General features: G+C 50.2%; 1 protein-coding gene across 4 annotated transcripts in view; it reads left to right on the forward strand.

Moving 5' to 3' along the window:
- CCDC85C (coiled-coil domain containing 85C) overlaps window positions 1-17,403 on the forward strand; it is a 179,328-nt gene that overhangs the window by 140,961 nt on the left and 20,964 nt on the right. The gene's annotated exons all lie outside the window — the stretch shown is intronic.

Consider the following 17,403-nt stretch of genomic DNA (forward strand, 5'->3'; position numbering starts at 1 on the left):
TGCTGGCTATGAATAAGAACATAAGACAAGCCCTGCTGGATCAGGCCAGTGACCCACCTTGGCCATCATCCTGTCATCACCAAATGCTTGTGGGGAAAACTGCAAGCAGGATGGGAGCTCAATATCACTTCACTCACTTGCCATACTGCCTCTGACACTCACATGATAGAAATGTTTAAAATTATGCAATTGTGGATAGAGAAAAGTTTTTTTCCTCCCTCGTAACACTAGAACTCACAAACATCCAACGAGGCTGATAGCTGAGGCTCTTAACGATTTTTCTGCCTCTTGTAGCAATTGTAATGCGCCATGCTGGGTGCCGCACGGTCTTTAATTGCGTTTCTAACCGCTTCTCTTATTCCTTATATATTGTATTTTATTGCATTGCGTGGAATTCAGATTGTAATATGATAGAAAGCAATGTAAGGAATAAAAGAAGCCATAAAAATACAATTAAAAATTGGTATGAATATTTAATGCCGGCGCCTGTCTTCTCAACTGCAGATCCACGGGCACGCTGCAGACTGCTAAAATGGAGCTCACACACTGCGGTTTGGGAACCCCGGGCTGTAAATCAGCTTAATAATAGCTAGGTAAATAAATCAGTCACAAAAATCAGCAGCGCTACCCTGAGGAGCTGTAATTAATTTAAGAGAAACAAGTGTCATTGTGGCACACAGTGCATTAAGTGTAACGTGTAGTTTGACCCTCAGCTGACAACCAGTGACACCTGGTGTGTTTGTCTGTGCACGCACATGTATTTCATGCGCAAGATAAAAAAGGCTGACCCTGTGTAAAAGAAAATACCCTTTCCCGTAATTTAAGTAACTTTTGCTTGCGCCCTCGGTTCTTTTTGTTCGGACTGGCAATGCATGGTCAATAAGCTCATGTGACTCAAGATTTTGCAGGCGGTTAGAATAGGTGACCCATTTGTATGATTCCATGACTTCCTTTACTTCCTCCCAGAGAACCCTTTTCCAGAGCAAACCGTTTTCGTTGTTCTTTCCTGGACACCTCCCTTTTATTTGCCATGACTCCCAAGAACTACTGGACACAATGTAATGGATGGCCTACATGAAAGCGCTTCAAAATGTTCCTCTCCCAAATATTTACCAAGGACTTTTGGACCGTTTCCACAGAGTTGCTGGTAAATGGGTGGATAAGAAGTGCTAACTGTGAAACTTCCCAGGGGCTTCCCGTCAACAGAGCGGTTTCACGTTGTCAGAGTTGCTTCCAGATCCTAGCTCACAGAGGATCACGCTAGCCAGCGATCATTAAATAAAAGTCTTTATTGAGTTACAGTTTCCATTCTCAAGCTGCTGCGTGCAACCCTACGTCTAATGGTTAGATCGGCGAAGCCCCATCTGAGTCTCCGCCCCTTGTACACCAACTTAATATCCTAGCCTTGCTCCACCTTTTCCGCCTGACTGTTCTTCTCTGGGTCCCTCTGCCCCCCGGGGTCTCTTCCTTCCGGGATTCCTCTGACGCTGACGCTGACCCCCCTGACTCTTCTCCCTCCTTTCGGCGGGCTTTAGGACCTGGCTCCCTTTCCGGGCTGCCTACTGCGCCACCTTCCTGTGCATTTGAACTTGGCGCGCGCGCCCAACCTTCCACCTTCCGTCTGACCGTTTCTTCGCTCCCCGATGGAGGTGTGGCCACTCCTGACTCGTGCCCTCCCCCCTGTTGTGAGCTGCCAGCGCTTGATCCCTGGCGCCCTTCCTCTTCCCTGCTCTCTGGCGGTGACGCTGGTCCCGATTTCCAACTGCTCCCCTCTGAGTCCCCTCTGGCTCTATCTTCCTGGGGTGTCCCCCTAGGCTCCCCCCTTGCCCTGGCCACTGGTGCTCCTTTCTGTGAATCTTCTGATTCACTGGAAAGACTCGGAGATCTCGGGTCGTCGTCATCACTCATCTTTTCTTCTGCCTCCTCCCCCTCGCTCTCTGTTTCCTCCCTTGCCCTTGCCTCTGCTCCTGAACCCCTGACATCCATCCCCCCCTCGAAGCCCCCTCTTCCCCCCTCCCCTCCTTCCGGTGCGGGATCTGGGTGCTGCTGTGTCAGGGGGACGAATGTCGGATACAGTTCGCTTCCCGTGGCGGGCCGCCTTCCGAAGTCTTCCGGTTCTTCCTCCCTGCTCTCGTTGACGACGGTCACTTCCGCTTCCATCTCTGTGCCGCCGTGCTCGAAACCCGGGTCGTCCCCGAAAACGTCCATGTCCGTCTCTCCCTCGTTGCCTTCTGGAGACGTTGCTCGTCCTGGACCCTCCAGCCACCTTCTGCGGAACTGCTCCTCTGGTCGATCATCCCACCAATACGAGGGTTCTGAAGCAGATCCCGAGGGTGACCCCTCTGGGGAACGGGCGTCTCGTGTCGGTTCCTCGTCCGAGTCGAACCCCCGGAACGTGCTGGCTGAAAGCGTGGGCGTGAAAAGCCAGTCGTCGAAAAAGTCTGCTGGCATTGGCCTGTGTGGGAAGAGGGCATGAAACTCTTCTTTGAGCAGAGGTTCGTCCAAAGCGTAGCCCGGCACCCAGCTGTTGGCACTGGCCGGGGTGCCCTCCTTGGCGAGAAGGTATTCTACCCCCTCTTCCCCCCATCTGGAGTCCAAAATCTCCGTGACTTCGTTGATGCGCTCCTCCTGTGCCACTCCCCCTTGCCCGGTTCTCTCTCGGAGCGGACCCGGTGCCGTTCCTGGTTCCTGAAACCTGTGAGGTGCCTTGTAGGGAGTGAGCACCGATCTGTGGAACACCGGATGCATTCTGGAACCCTCCGGAAGAGCCAGCCTGAAAGCCACCGGGTTGACCTGTTCTTCAACTTGGTAGGGCCCCAGTTGTTTATGCCCTAGTTTCTTCTTCGCCAACGACCTGGCCGGCACTGCGTGGGCTGCTAACCAGACCCAGTCTCCCACATGGATCTCTTCGCCAACCCTTCTGTGTTTGTCCGCTTGTACCTTGTATGCGTGTTTAGCCAGCTCCAGGTGCCGCCGCAGCTGATCGTGGACCTCCTGCAACTCCGACGCGAACGCATCTGCTGTCTGCGGCTCCCCCTCCCCCATTCTTTCCAGTCCCGGGAAGGTTCTGGGGTGCCTCCCGTTGTTGGCGAAGAACGGCGTGACCCCCGTGGACACGTGCTTCGTGTTGTTGTAGGCGAACTCGGCGAGAGGCAGGTAATCCACCCACGTCGCAGGCTGTTGATTCGCATAACATCTCAGGTACTGCTGCATGATGGCATTGACCCGCTCCGCTTGCCCGTTGGTCTGCGGGTGTCTAGCCGACGCCAGGTTGATCTTGACGTTCAGGAAGCCCATCAGCCTCTGCCAGAAGTTCGAGATGAACTGTCGCCCTCGGTCGGACAGAATAGACCGCGGCAGACCGTGAACCTTGAACACGTGGTCTATGAACAGTTTGGCGGTTTGTTCCGCCGTGGCCACCTTCGCACACGGAATGAAATGTGCCATCTTGGAGAACAAGTCCACCACCACCAGCACAGCCGTCTTGCCCCTCGAGCTGGGCAGATCCGTGACAAAGTCCAGGGCCACTCTCTCCCATGGTTCGAACGGAGTTTGCAGCGGTTCCAGCAGTCCGGCCGGCGGTCTGTGCACTGGTTTGGCCCTCTGGCAGGTGTCACACCTCGCCACGTAGTCCGTGACTTCCCCTCTCATTCCGGGCCACCAGAAGTCTCTGGCTACTAATTCCACCGTCTTCTCCTTGCCAAAGTGCCCGGCAGTGGGCGCGTCGTGCAGCTGCCGCAGTACCTTGGCGCGAAGTTCGTCTCCCGGCACGTAGATGGCCCCTTTACGGATGAGCAAACCATCTCGCAGCTGGAACTCGTCGGTCGCTGCCGTGCCCCTGTGCACCTCTGCCATCTTTGCTTGCGCGAAGGAGTCATCCTGCAACGCTCGTCGCACCGCATCCAGGTCAACTGTTGCCGCCGCGCACGCCCACACTGTCGGTGCGAAGATGTGCATGGCGGCCGCTGGCGTTGCCTCCTCCAGATACTGTGGCTTACGGGAGAGAGCATCCGCCATGATGTTGGTGTCCCCCGGGACATATTCTATTCGGAAGTCGAAATTCGCAAAGAACTCAGCCCAACGTATCTGCCTCTGGTTCAGGAACTGTGCCGTGCGCCAGTGCTCTAGATTCTTGTGGTCCGTGCAGACCTGCACCGTGTGCTTGGCGCCGATCAGGAAGTGCCTCCACGCTTTGAACGCTGCATGAATGGCCAGCAACTCCCTGTCCCAGATGGTGTAGTTCTGTTCGGACTTGCTGAGCTTCCTTGAGTAAAACGCTCCCGGCCTCCAAACCCCCTGCGGGTCTTTCTGCAGCAGGACTGCTCCCACGGCTCTGTCTGAAGCGTCTGTCTCCACCCTCATCGGCCTGCTGGGGTTGACATGAAGCAGCTGCTCTTCCGACGCGAAGAGACGCTTGAGTGCCTGAAAGGACTGCTCCGCCTGCTCTGTCCAGATGAACTTCTTTTTCTTGGAGCTGAGCGTGTCCGTGATGGCCGCTGTCTGCATGGCAAAGCCTTTGATAAACTTGCGATAGAAGTTCGCGAAGCCGACAAACCGTTGGACCTCCTTCCGGTTGCGTGGGCTTTTCCAATCCAACACTGCTCGGACCTTGGCGCTGTCCATGGCGAGCCCTTTATCAGACAACTTGTAGCCCAGGAAATCCACCTCCGTCACGTCGAATTGGCACTTCTCCAGCTTGGCGTAAAGCCTATGTTGCTGTAGCCTGCTCAGCACTTCCTTGACGTGTCTGTCATGCTCCTGCTGCGATTCCGAAAAGATCAGGATGTCATCCAAGAAACAGACGCACGTCTTGTAGAGGAGCCCCGCCAACACGTGATGCATGAAAGCTTGAAAAACGTGGGAGCCATTTTGCAATCCAAAAGGCATAACTCTATATTCGTAGGTGCCCAGGGGCGTGAACATGGCTGTCTTCCACTCATCTCCCTCCCGCATGCGAATGAGGTTGTATGCCCCTCGCAGGTCCAACTTGGTGAACACTCTGCCCTTCCGTACCTTTGCGAGGAGGTCGTCGATTCGGGGCATGGGGAAGTCCGATGGCTTGGTCACACTGTTCAAGATGCGAAAGTCCACTACAAGTCTTTTTTGGGGCGTGTCCCTCTTCTTAACAAAGAATACCGGACTGCCCCCCGCTGCCTTGGACTCTCGGATGAAACCGCGCTCCAAATTATGATCTATGAACTCTTTGAGTTCCTGCAGTTCGTCCTCAGACATGGAATACAGCTTCCCTTTGGGCAGCGCCGCCCCCGGCAGCAGGTCAATTTTGCAGTCATATGGTCTGTGGGGGGGTAGCCTGTCTGCCTCCTTCTCGCAGAAAACCTCCAAAAATTCTGCGTACTTGTGGGGAACCGCTTGCAGCGTGCCTAGCTGCAGCTGTGACTCCTCTTCCTCTCCTTCCTGCCTGGGCACGATGCAGTGTTCAGCGCAAAAGGAAGAGCCGAAGGTCAGCTGCCTCTGGTACCAAGCCAGCGTCGGGCTGTGCTTGTCCAGCCAACTCATGCCCAATACAATGGGCGTGTCCGATAGTTGAGTGACATTGAAGCTGATGATTTCCCTGTGATTCCCAAGTCGCATCACCATTGGTGGCGTCTGCTTCACCACTTGCCCCCCTAGCAGCTCCCTGCCATCCACCGTGACAACCTGCAGGGGCAGCGTGGCAGGCAGCAACTGTATAGCGTGCCGGTCGACAAAGTCCTGCCCTATAAAGTCCGCATTGCTTCCGGAGTCAATGGTGATTGGCACGTCCATGGTGATTCCATTGGGCAGCTGGAGCGACGCGGTGAGCCTCACTACCGGTTTGGGCGGGAGGGGGTCCATGGGCTGTAAAATCTCTGGGGACTGCTTCACTGACACGTCTGGCTGGGCCCCAGTGCCTCTTCCAACCAGACTCCGTCGTTTCCCTGCTGTGGTTGTCCTTGCTGCGTTGCTGCAGTTACCATTGCTGAGGCTGCAGTGTGCTTGTGGAGCCTCTGGGGACACTCTTTCGCCATATGCTGTGGATCATCGCAGATGTAACACTTCCTGTTCCCTCTAGGAGGCTTCGCTTTCACTGCTGCCGGTGCTAGGGCTCTGGCTGCTGACTGAGCCCTTGCACCTCCAACCTCCATAGGTTCCGCTCCTCCTCCTGGCGGAGGCGTGGATTGCGCACGCGCTGCTTCTCTGGGAAGGAAGGAGGAGCCCCTGGCTGGTTCGCGCCCTCCACGCCCTTCGCCACTGCTCCACGGACGTCCTTCCAGCCGCACCCCCACCGCCAGCGCCCTCTGAACGATCTCCTGCGTGGTCCGGGGTCTCTCCCCCCTCGCAATTTCATCTTTAACCGAGCCGTGCAATCCCTCCCAAAACAGGTCTCTTACAGGAGCCGAATCTCTGTCCCATTCCAGAGCACTGACCAAAGCGAAAAAGCGGGCATGGTACTGCCTTACGCTGGCCCTCCCTTGCTTCAGTCCATGTATCTGCTGCCGAGCAAGATCCACGTCAATGCTTGACAAAAAGCACCCATCCATCGCTTTAATAAAGGCATCCGCATTTTGGAGCGCTGGATCATTATCTCTCCACAAATTGCGCAGCCATGCTTTAGCATCTCCATGCAAATGGGACATGATGAATCCCACCTTCTCTTGCTCATCTCTAAAGTCTTTGTTCAGCAGTTGCAGTGCACACATTACATCTGCTCTAAAGTTGGGGTACTGTTGCAAATTCCCATCGAAGTGAGAGACCAGACCGCCTGTTCGTCTCCCCAACCCAATCCCCTCCGGTTTGGGTGTCAGTTGCCCTTGCTTCGTAAGCACTTCCAACCTGACCTGGAGATCCCTGTAGGCGGCAGCTGCGTCCTCCTCTCTCTTCCTGGATGCAAGAGCCTCGGCATTCAGTCGTGTCACTGCTTCTCTGAGTTCCACTATCTGCTGTTCGGCCGTCATGTTGTCTGCCGTTCGTGAGCTCGCTAGTAGGCACCCGCTTTCTCTCCTCTCCGCGAGGCTGTAGATGCCCACAATTTAAGTGATGGGGCTTACTGTCAGAGTTGCTTCCAGATCCTAGCTCACAGAGGATCACGCTAGCCAGCGATCATTAAATAAAAGTCTTTATTGAGTTACAGTTTCCATTCTCAAGCTGCTGCGTGCAACCCTACGTCTAATGGTTAGATCGGCGAAGCCCCATCTGAGTCTCCGCCCCTTGTACACCAACTTAATATCCTAGCCTTGCTCCACCTTTTCCGCCTGACTGTTCTTCTCTGGGTCCCTCTGCCCCCCGGGGTCTCTTCCTTCCGGGATTCCTCTGACGCTGACGCTGACCCCCCTGACTCTTCTCCCTCCTTTCGGCGGGCTTTAGGACCTGGCTCCCTTTCCGGGCTGCCTACTGCGCCACCTTCCTGTGCATTTGAACTTGGCGCGCGCGCCCAACCTTCCACCTTCCGTCTGACCGTTTCTTCGCTCCCCGATGGAGGTGTGGCCACTCCTGACTCGTGCCCTCCCCCCTGTTGTGAGCTGCCAGCGCTTGATCCCTGGCGCCCTTCCTCTTCCCTGCTCTCTGGCGGTGACGCTGGTCCCGATTTCCAACTGCTCCCCTCTGAGTCCCCTCTGGCTCTATCTTCCTGGGGTGTCCCCCTAGGCTCCCCCCTTGCCCTGGCCACTGGTGCTCCTTTCTGTGAATCTTCTGATTCACTGGAAAGACTCGGAGATCTCGGGTCGTCGTCATCACTCATCTTTTCTTCTGCCTCCTCCCCCTCGCTCTCTGTTTCCTCCCTTGCCCTTGCCTCTGCTCCTGAACCCCTGACACACGTGATCTAAGAAATGATAAAAAGGCAAGAACACGAGCGCTGCTTATCTGTCATGGCTGGAACGTTTTGAAACTTAAGAAGTTTTGCAACTTAAGACCTTTTCAGTTTTAAGGAGTAAACTGGGGCTGATGGGATGGGAGTCCAAAATGCCTGGAGGTCACCAGATCAGGGAAGGCTGATCTAGCCAATCAGAATGCTAGGTTGCAGGTGACTCAGAGATTTGGCTTATACATGATGTGGCCGTTACAGGGAAGAAGTATCTTGTTCTGAATCTCAAACTCCTCAGACATGCGTGAACTGTGCTTAGTCTGTAAGTCCAGTTCCCTGAGCTTTCCCTTTCCTTCCCTCCCTCCCTTCCTTTCCTGAATGTTGTGTTGAGTTTTCGTAACAGGTAAGATAGAAAGCGATTAACATAACCCTCCCCTCTCCATACAAATAACAAAAATAGCTATAATTACAATTGCCCTCTCTGCTTGCTCATTTTTACCTTGGCTCACGTAATGCTTTAAAAGCATATAGCCATAAAGTAGAGGCTGGACTCCAAGAGCTGTGATTCTGTTAATGGGAGATAGAATCATAGAATTGTAGGGTTGGAAGAGACCCCAAGGGTCATCTAGTCCAACCCACTGCAATGCAGGAATCTCAGGCATCCATGACAGATGCCCATCCAACCTCTGCTTAAAAACCTCCAAGGAAGGAGAGTCCACCACTACCCGAGAGAGATTGTTCCACTGTTGAACAGCTCTTACTGTCAGAAAGTTTTTCCTGATGTTTGGTTGGAATCTCCTTTCTTGTAACTTGAACCCATTGGTTTGTGGAGCAGGAGAAAACAAGCTTGCTCCATCCACCATGTGACAGCCCTTGGAATATCTGAAGATGGCTATCATATCTCCTCTCAGTCTCCTCTTTTCCAGGCTAAACATACCCAGCTCCTTCAACCGTTTCTCGTAAGTCTTGGTTTCCAGACCCTTTATCATCTTGGTCGCCCTCCTCTGCACATATTCCAGCTTGTCAATATTCTTCTTAAATTGTTGCAGCTCTACTTTGCTGGGCAAGCCACTTCTGGCATGGTGCCACCAAACTGTTCTGATAGTTAACCCAAAAGGGCAGCTGTATAGAAAGCCAAAGATCCCCTATTTTCATACTGGTAGATTCTGATATTTGATCAGCATTCAAATATGCATACCAAGCACTGTTTAAAATGGCACAAGCCAAATAAATCTTTACCACATGATTCTGATGGTTGTGCAACTGGGCCCTGAGCATGGTTAATATCTACCCCAGCATTCTTCCTACTGAGGAAATGCTTGTTCCACTTGGCAAAGTGCTCTTCTCTGTTTGGAAGCTTGATATTTGTTGGAAGCACAACAGCAAGATCTCTTACCGTGCAACTTAAGGGTTAATTCTGCTAGTGTTAAAGTCAACTAGCCAAGGAGGGTGGGTGGGTGGTGCTTAACAAACAGGCAGAGTGGCAGCATGCTCATTGAGCCAACACAAGCTCTGATTGGCTCTGCAGTGCTGAGGGAGATTTTCCTCTGTATGGTTGATTGAATTTCTTCCAGCTGTTTACAAATTTGAACTAAGAAAAGGGGGGGAAATTCTCTGTTGCTTTCTCTTCAAAGAATACTCTGCTTTAGTTCTGTTAGTTCCATTAAAGTGTTATCAGGTTCCTTTTTTTTCTCTACTCCCATCTGCATTATTCAAGTGTCTTTGCTAACAATATTAGCCCATAGCTCCAGCCTTACTCCTTAACAAGATAAAACCATATGACACTTCCTCACTCAAGTATATCTGAAGTTGCCTTTCAATGACAGGCGATATATAAGAAGAAAATAGGTAACCTAATAAAATAGTTGAGATCAGCCTCGACTCACAGTCTTGCAAGAGCTCATATCTCCTTTGTAGTCTTAGGAAGCTAGCATGATATATAGGCCTCTGCTGGTGCACGTAATAAAGTCATTTTAAGGAAGCCATTCTCCAAATCATAAGAGATAATGAAACTCCTGGAGAGGGGAAATGATCAGTCTTTAAAAGGCTATGGGAGGGGACCATTTTTCTTGCAGAACTGAAAAACCAAATTGAAAGCATTACCATACAAATGAGCCTCTCACACCATCAGGAAAGTAGCGGGTGGGTGTCCAATCCTTGCAAACAGAATGCTGTAGGACACACAACTACTCATTACGCTGTGGATCGGCTCACAAGCCTCTTATTTCTTTTTCTTTCTTTTTTTGTAAGGGGATATGTTGGATCAAAAACTACTTCTGCAAATAAGTAAATAAACAATGGAACTTCCATCTTTGAATTCTCTTGTTGCCAGGTCTCAGCAGTTCCATCCCAATAAATAATCAGGCATAAACAAATGGCCACTCAATTGCTAAGTAATCATCCTGCTCTTTCTTCACTCTGTCATATAGCAAGGGTGTGCAGATTTCAAGCTCGGAAGCTACCAACCAGAGCTGGGTCCAAAAGACATTCACTAAGAATTAAAAGCGTTCTGAGCCCGGTTCCAGAACTAAAAGTGACCTTACAGTCCTGTAGGGCTGAGAAAAGTCCCCCATCCTCTGCCTGAGATGTTGCTCAGCAGATGTGCCCATGTGGAATATGCTCCCCTTAGGACGGCCTTAGAAGCCAGTGTGGTGTAGTGGTTAAGAGCGGTAGTCTCGTAATCTGGGGAACCGGGTTCGCGTCTCCGCTCCTCCACATGCAGCTGCTCGGTGACCTTGGGCCAGTCACACTTCTCTGAAGTCTCTCAGCCCCACTCACCTCACAGAGTGTTTGTTGTGGGGGAGGAAGGGAAAGGAGAATGTTAGCCGCTTTGAGACTCCTGAAGGGGAGTGAAAGGCGGGATATCAAATCCAAACTCTTACTCTCTTACTCTTATGCGGAATGCAACCTGGACAGCCTTAAGGCACCTGCGAGGTAGCTCAGTCAGTAAAGCGTGAGATTCTTATTCTCAGGGTTGTGGGTTCGAGCCTCATGTCGGGCAAAAGTTTCCTGCATTGCAGGGGGTTGGACTAGATAACCCCCCTGGTCCCTTCCAACTCTACAATTCTGTGATTTTATAAGGCTGCCGTTCTGTGGAATTCAACTTGGAAAGACAGTTGCTTTGGGCATTTGGTGCTGAATTGCTCCTGAGGAGAAGGAGCAGCCCTACTGGTGAAAGAGATCAAAATGTCCGCTATTCAATTTAGCTATTTAATTTACTGTCGCTGCAAGAAGAAAGAGACGACAAGGCCTCTCCCCCCACACCCCGGAACCCAAATATCTTGGGCTGTCCTCGCACAAAATATTATTTACTCGGATCCACGGATAACTCTGGGCCAATTTTCTATGGTAGTTTTCCCCAAAGATTTTATGTGTTTACGCGTTTAGCACATTTTTTAATAATAATAATATTAAATAATACATTTTTATTTATACCCCACCCTCCCCGGCCAGAGCTGGGCTCAGAGCAGCTAACATCAGTAAAATTACAATAAAAACATAATTGGGGGGGGGGGGGAGAAAAGAAAAAAACCCAATTTAAAATATGGGTTAAAATACAATTTAAAATGCAGCCTCATTTAACATGTAAGCCATTGTTTTAAATGTTTGCTTTGCTTTTGGGAGTGCAGCCCCATGATGTGTTTTACAAGCTGGTCTCCGACCGTAATAATAAATTATTATTATAAAATATTATTTACTTTTGCATTTGTCTATACTGCCTGTTGGAGCATTCTATGTTTTGGCATACCTGTGCTCACTTTCCCCAACTCGCTTGGCTTTGAGGGGACCTTTGAATTGGATAATTTAGCTCACAGAGCTCAGCGGTGCCCAGTGGCAGCAGGTGACTAATGAATGGCAGTACAACTTTGCAAGAAAAGGGAGGAGACAATGGCTAAAGAGCAGAGCCGAAGAGGAGGCCAACCGCGCCATGAGGCTGCCGAACAAAGGATGAAATCTGAGGCAGCCCTTTTAACACATGGACAATACAAGAGGGGGAAATGGATTTGTGGGTAGAGACAGGAGGATGCTTCTTCTACGCTTCTGATTGGGTATTAAAAAAAGCAACGGAGCAGAAACATTGTGGGCTGCTGAAGAAAGCTAAACCTTATCCTTTGGCTATTGTGCAATATTCAAAGAGGGCAGGGAATCGTGAACAGTGGAGGTTGTCATAAGACGATCCTAAGAACCTGCTGCATCAGGATAGTGGCCCATCTAGTCAGTGGCGTAGCGTGGGTTGTCAGCACCCGGGGCAAGGCAAGTAATTTGCGCCCCCTAACCCGTGGATTTTAGCAGGGGGTAGAGAGCTGCGAGTGCGAGCGTGCCCCCCCCCCGATGTTGTGCCCGGTGCAGCCAGCCCCCCCTGCACCCCCCATGCTACGCCACTGCATCTAGTCCGCACCCTATTCTCACTGTGGTCAGCTCTGGGCCATAGAAGCATAAAATTGTAGAGTTCAAAGGGACCCCGAGGGCTGGATGCTTGTGAGACCACAAGAGCCTTCTCCTCTCCTGCAACTTCCAGCAACTGGTATTCAGAGCAGTATTAGTTGTATTGGTTTTCGAACGTAATCTGTTCCGACGCACGCATTTCCGGAAGTATTTACGTCTGGAAAACTCAATACGGAAGCTGCGTGGCATGTTTGGCTTCCAAAAAGCGTTCAAATACCAAAGCAGTTACTTTCGGGTTTTCAGCATTCGAAAGCCAAAACGTTTGACTTCTGAGACATTCAAAAACTGAGGTACCACTGTATATAAACTGATCACCAAATGGCACCTTGAACCTAGGTTCGGTCGCCACAACAATATGTCTAGCCCCCCCCCCCGAACTTTATTATTATTGTTGTTGTTGTTGTTACTATTATCATTTCATGTCTATACCACTTTATATTTTAAAGAAAAAGAATCTCAAACACATTGAAATATCCAATAAAACAACCCGGAATAAAACCGATTTGAGCTTCAAGGAGAATATTTCAGAGCTTTTTCTAAGTGACATTTTGCTTTGCTTTGCCCATATATATTTACCTACTTGATTTGTATAGCTGCTCCACAGCAGAAGTACTCTAGGAAGCCAGTGTGGTGTAGTGGTTAGAGTGTTGGACCAGGACCTGAGAGATCAGGGTTCAAATCCTCACTCAGTCGTGTAGTTCACTGGGTGACCTTGGAGTCAGTCGCAGCCTCCTAACCTACCTCACAGCGTTGTTGTAGGGATTAACTGAGAGGAGCTGGGTAAACCATTTACTTCTTGGAGTAAATGTAATAAATAAGCTCTTCTGCTCGTCTTCTTGAGAAAGCTGGAGGGGCCAGCCAGATGGAGATGTCAGTCGCCAACCTAGCATCTAGAGATCTCCATGTGGTTGCAATTGGACCCGTGCCAGTCACAAAATGCTCCTGGAGACTTTCGATTCAGAGGTATACTGTCTCAGACAGCGGAGGTAATAACCAGGACAGCCCTCCTGGTTAAAAAACAACAACTGTGTGTGTTAGATCACATGTGGAGGAAATTTCCCTCTACAATTAAATTAAGACAGTGAGTCTTCACAACTGAGAAGTAAGACCTCTGTGTCCACTAGCTGGTGGTAAGCCCAGAACAACTCTTTCAAAATTAACATCTGGGACCATCGCATGTGCCTATATGTAGCAAGTCCTCTGCATATGTGCTTATTTCTGAATGTCCTTCTGGAAAACATCCATAAGGCCACAGAGCAATAAAGAGTATGCATGCATATGCATGTCTCTGTCTGCATGGGTTCAGTGAGAATATGGACATTGGAAGCTGCCTTCTGCTGAGTCCATCTAACTCAGCATTGTCTACACTGACTGGCAGCATGTCTCCAGAATTTCAGACAGGAGTCTCTCTCCCAGACCACCTGGAGATGTCAGGGATTGAACCTATGACTTTCTGCATGCAAGGCAGATGCTCTCCCACTGAGCTAAAACCCTTCCCCCTGTTTCAAGGAGGGTTATTAATCAAAGGGGGCATGTAAGCCTTTTTTGTGTGGATTAAGTAGATTTCACCGAACATTGCCAAGGCCCTGAAGATACACTGTTGTGTCTGACAAGTTGGTGTCTGAGCTGTGCAGGCAGATGGAAGGGGGCTTGGCTTGGCTTGTGGGCAAGCCCCATGGTTAATTCATAGATTTGAATGTTTACATGGCCGGCTGCTCGGTATGTCTAATGAGAGGCAAATTAAATAACCGATGAAGGAGATTAGCATCTGGAATAAAGTCCATCTCAGCTGGAGGAAGAAAATTGTTTTTGTTTTTCCTTGCTAATACCGTGTGTCAAAAGGCCTTACCCGAGTTTTGCAGGGCTTCAGTGTGATGTTGGGAAAGAGCTTCTGATTCGGACAGGACTCATACAGTTCCTCCCCTGAACTTTCCTCCCCTCGCTGCAGAAAATAAAAAATACAATTGTGTTTCCCAGCTTGTGCCCTGTAGCAAGACATTCTGGGTTTTTTGGCAGCAGGAAAATTCATCCCAGCAGGAACTAGGACAGCACAGCTATTTAAATATATGAGAGGGGGGGCAGGCCAGGGTTGTGGGGTTTGGTTTGTTTTAAATTGGTTGCCCACAGTGCATCTGACTACTGGGTACCCCAAAATTAAATGTCACAACTGGTAAATGGATAGGCTGGGCAAACTGATGACCAACTGATATTTTGGTGCATCCTGTATACCAGAGGTCAGCAAACTTTTTCAAGCAGGGGGCTGGTCTACTGTCCCTCAGACCTTGTGGGCGGCCAGACTATATTTTGAAGAAATGCCCCACAAATAACCCAGAGATGTATTTTAAATAAAAGCACACATTCTACTCATGTAAAAACACCAGGCAGGCCCCACAAATAACCCAGAGATGCATTTTAAATAAAAGGACACAATCTACTCATGTAAAAACACGCTGATTCCCGGACCGTCCGTGGGCTGAATTTAGAAGGCAATTGGGCCAGATCTGCCCCCCCCCCCCGGCCTTAATTTGCCTACCCATGGTGTATACTGTAGGATTATAAGGCTGGATTTAAAAGCTGGACTTTGGCAAAGAATAGTATGCATTATAATCACAGAATGTGAAAGTTGTCAAGGACCTCAGAGCCCATCTAACCCAACCCCAGTTCACTGAAGGAAGCTTTCTGTCACATCATCCCGGGCTGATGGCTGTCCACCCTCTGCTTAAATGCCTCTGGCAAGGGAGGGGACACAAGCTCCTGAGAGAGGCTGGGACACCGTCTAGCAGCTCTTACCATTAGTGGTGCTGATGATGGCTCTCTGGCAAGTGGGTCAAGAAAATGCCATGGTACAATTGTTGTGGCCGTCCTTTGTGAAGTAGGAGAAAGGCTTGCTTCTCCCACTGGCGTGTGTGCCCCACTGCGGAAGATGGAATATGGACTGAGCCCAGGAATGCAGTGGTTTCCTGGGAATCTTGCTTTTCATTCCAAAAATGCAGCAAGTTTCTAGACCTCATGATCATAGAGGAAAACTCGGAAGAAATCTTACGTGCACTCAGAGTGAGGCTGGGTATGTCAAGACAGTAGATTCTTGCTCATATACTTGTGCCACCAATGAGTGGCTGCCCTTTGGATCCCCTAGGCTGGGACAATAATAACTATAATTATTGCTGGGGGGTTTTAATAGTTAGTCCTGTTTTTCTAGAAAAAGAGGTGCCAGAACTCACCATGAATACCTCCCTTGTTCTTTTATAATGGTAATGGTGCCCACCTGAGAAGTGCCAGAACTGAGTCCCGGTGAGTCCCAGCTGAAAAAAAGCCCTTAGTTGTTGTATTTGCCGATCCAGAAGTTTACTTCATGCCAGAAAAAAACATACATGTGAAGCAGTCCTTCTGTTCCTCCCTCACCCGACCTGATGGTCACATTTGGAGCTGAGAAGTTTATTGTCTCAAGCTCACTCTGGGTATTGTGTGCTGTAGTGGTTAAGAATGTTAGCCTAGGGCCTGGGAGACCAGCGTGCAAATCCACATTCGGCTGTGACGCTCACTAGGGCCAATCACTGCCTCTCAGCCTAACCTACCTCACAGGGTTGCTGTGCGAATACAGTGAGGGAGCGGGGAACCATGCATGCTGCTTTGAGCTCCCTAGAGAAGTAAAGGTAAAGGTAAAGGGGCCCCTGACCATTAGGTCCAGTCGTGGCCGATTCTGGGGTTGCGGCGCTCATCTCGCTTTATTGGCCGAGGGAGCCGGCGTACAGCTTCCGGGTCATGTGACCAGCATGACTAAGCCGCTTCTGGCGAACCAGAGCAGCGCACGGAAACGCCATTTACCTTCCCGCCGGAGCGGTACCTATTTATCTACTTGCACTTTGACGTTCTTTCTAACTGCTAGGTGGGCAGGAGTAGGGACCGAGCAACGGGAGCTCACCCCGTCGCAGGGATTTGAACCGCCGACCTTCTGATCGGCAAGTTCTAGGCTCTGTGGTTTAACCCACAGCGTCACCCGCGTCCCTTAAAGAAGTAAGTGGGATATAAATGCAATGAATGAATGCATATTTAGGCACATGCCACAGTCTTCCTTTCCCCACTCTCACAGGAGACTGAGTAGCTTGTTTCCACTCAGCCTCCTTGAAACCTCAGCTTTTCTCAGCCTTTCACAACCCATCTCTTTGGAGCGTCTTCCTGCTTTTTTTTCCTTAGCGGAAGGGAGACAGCTGGGCCCGGGAGGGAGGGGGAACCGCTGCCTGCTGGGACGTTGAGCTGCAGCCATATGGGCCCCTTCATTAATCTTCCCTCGCACGCCACCCCCCAGCCACCCATATAAAGATGGTGTGCCCTAACTGTGCCAAAAGGGGCAGGTTTTATTATAGATGCCCATTATTTCCATGGAATTACATGGGCAGCCTTATCCTGACCGAGGCCATCGCTTCATGACCTTCCTCTACATTTCCAGATTGCCGCTGCTGACATCCCACCCTCTGCCCAGACACCCACCTGCTCATTTTCATCTCTCGCACGCCCTTGGGGGGGGGGGTTGGTTTCTGAGGAAGAAGGATATTTCTCCCTTTGCGTGGCGACTTTTGTGTATTTGTTGCCATTCACAGTTCAGTTCCTTCCCCAGTTGGGAAATTTTTTATCCCCCCCCCCCCCAAAAAATACAGTGAAAAACTCACACCCTTCCTGGGGGGGAAAAACTGAGAGGGGAGGTGGGTAAGGATGAGAAGAAGCGTGCTCCCCCCCCCCTTTTTAGCATGTTCTTGCCAAAATACTTTTCGCCAAGCAGCAATGACAGCCTGTTAGAACTGAATGGTGTGATTTCTCCTCACATTTCTGAATGAATCATCCTGCAATTTAAGCTAAAGAGATGTTTGGTTTGCAGTGCCTCCCGCTTCCCCTCTTTCTACTGATGTGATGCGTGAGTCAGGCACAAATGTGAAAAGTTGGAATTATCCCCATAAATGCCCGCTTTGGGGGGCACAGCCTAATCTAGTTCCTGGCTCATTTTTTAGAAGTATATTTACCTTTTAAGGACAAGGGGCATTTTATAAGTTCATTCTTACTTATTTTTGCTCTTCGGCACGGGGTCTTTAAAGCAGACCACAACCGTTTGGTTTAAACTTATGTTTAAATGGAAAGTTTTTTTCACTGCGAAAATGACAGACAATCAAAGCAGTGGAACTAAA

The sequence above is a fragment of the Podarcis pityusensis genome, assembly GCF_964106645.2.
Source record: "Podarcis pityusensis genome assembly, chromosome: 1".
NCBI classification, from domain to species: Eukaryota; Metazoa; Chordata; class Lepidosauria; order Squamata; family Lacertidae; genus Podarcis; species Podarcis pityusensis.